This window comes from Palaemon carinicauda, chromosome 13, assembly GCF_036898095.1.
Source record: "Palaemon carinicauda isolate YSFRI2023 chromosome 13, ASM3689809v2, whole genome shotgun sequence".
Lineage (NCBI taxonomy): Eukaryota > Metazoa > Arthropoda > Malacostraca > Decapoda > Palaemonidae > Palaemon > Palaemon carinicauda.
Window position 1 is genome coordinate 85077808 of NC_090737.1, and position 2500 is coordinate 85080307.

Here is a 2500-nt window from a genome sequence, read left to right on the forward strand (position 1 = left end):
CTCCTCAGACACTTCATCTCAAACACATTCAATTTCTGTCTCTCCATCACTTTCATTCCCCACAACTCCGATCCATACATCACAGTTGGTACAATCACTTTCTCATATAGAACTCTCTTTACATTCATGCCCAACCCTCTATTTTTTACTACTCCCTTAACTGCCCCCAACACTTTGCAACCTTCATTGACTCTCTGACGTACATCTGCTTCCACTCCACCATTTGCTGCAACAACAGACCCCAAGTACTTAAACTGATCCACCTCCTCAAGTAACTCTCCATTCAACATGACATTCAACCTTGCACCAACTTCCCTTCTCGTACATCTCATAACCTTACTCTTACCCACATTAACTCTCAACTTCCTTCTCTCACACACCCTTCCAAATTCTATCACTAGTCGGTCAAGCTTCTCTTCTGTGTCTGCTACCAGTACAGTATCATTGTTTTTATACCTAGTTGAAACATTTACTCTATTATATATATTTCAGAGAATTTTCGTTTGTCTATGCTTCTCCCGGAAAAAAAAAAAAAAACACTAATGTTCAAACTCTCGAGAAAGCTGGTCATTATCCGAGGACTTAGGATATTTCATAAATGTAATTCTCTCTCTCTCTCTCTCTATCTCTCTCTCTCTCTCTCTCTCTCTCTCTCTCTCTCTCTCTCTCTCTCTCTCTCTCTCTCTCTCTCATGAGATACTACCGCTAGTGAGTTTGTCTTTTTTTCTTGGGCAGTTTATTTGAATGGCCAGAGAGTACTATATTGGGTGACTCTTTGTGGTTACGACCCTTTGTTTTGCTTGTCTACAGATACATGGAATAGTCTGGCCTATGATTTCTACGCTTCCTCTGGCCCCATACACCCAACAGCAATGAGATTTCCAGACATTATTCTTCGTTCAAGGGGGGTAAAATACTGCGCTGCAGATGTTCAGTGTCTACTTTCCTTTTGGTAGGGGTGGAAGAGGCTCTTTAAATGTAGTAAACAGCTCTTCAAGGAGAAAGATATTAGTCCTTGATAGTACCATAGCTACTGTACCAGGATTCTGCCACGGTATTTGGCACTCTAATATTTCTTAATTCTCTTCCTCTATTTCTTCTTTCTACTTTTAATAGCTTGTATATGAGAAATCTATTTCAATACTATTTTGGTTTTAAAATATTTTATTTTGAATGCTCATTACTTTATTGTAGTTCCTCACTGGCCTATTTTTCTTATTGGAGTTCTTGGGCTTACAGCATCTTGCTCTACCAACTAAGGTTGTACCTTAGGAAGGATTCATCTACAATAACAACATCACATTCTGGGTATGAGTCAGGGTGTGTTGGGTTCTAGAGTTTTTGCAAGCTTTGACATCTGACCAGAGTTATAGCTTCCCTACGTCTTTCATTGCTGAAGGGGAAGACTTTTTCTTATGCCTAAAGAACTCATGCAGGTAATTTTCTCGTGATATGCAGGATATAAAGAGCTGCAACAACAGACACCAATCATCTCTGATAACTTGCTTTATCATGTCACTGGTTGCTGCCCCTTTCTCTTGGTGAATGGAATGTACTTTATACTTTTAAATTGACCTATAAAATGAAGCCTTATCACTTACACGACTGAAAGTTTCTGGAAGCAATTTGATCTTTTTCAAATGAGTTCTTAGACTCTCAGCAGTAGAGGGACGTGGGACAATTTTTGTGCCAAGTGTGAGCATATCTTTGGAATCTTCCTGGAAACGATTACCCGTTCTTTCATCACACCAATCAAATTCTTGACATTGTTACTGAAGGACCTTTAAGACATACTGATTTGCTCATGATGCATAACATCTTCATTTGTTATCTTGAGATGAGATCCTAACTCATGCTGGTTGATTAACTGGCTACCTCTTGGTCCAAACAAAACTCAGCGCCTCAGTGCAATGTATCCTCAGACTCTATACTGGCTCCACCATCACCTTTAACAACTGCATTGGCCTCTTCATAAGCTTGGTCAATGACTAAGCCTGAGAACTCCCTGCAAGTCTTGTGGACCAGAAATTTACCCGAATGGAAACATCAAAGCACAAGGAAATATTGGATGCAACTAGGTTCAAGCATGTGGTGCTTTACACCTAGCCCAGTCGATCATTCATTGACATTAGAGCCTCATACGATCTGTACACTATTCAGGTAACTAAAGGCCCATTACCCTTGGGTCGGCTCTCCAGTGCTGGCATATCCTTCTGGTCGAGCTGTATACATTGTTTATTAGATAGCATTTGCAATACTAAAGTATACTTCAAACCACAGTGGGTATGCCTCTATAATAGTTACTAAACTGCCAATATAGCTGGTACACTATAACCCGACACTGAATCTCTTGCTGAGTCTCACAGCAATAATTTTACAAGTAAGACCTTATTGTGCATTGATATCACTTATATAAAATACTATGAAGTAATAGAGCCTTCCCAAAACATTTTACTTAATGATCATGGATGTTGCCTTTAAACTAAGTGAAATATCTGTG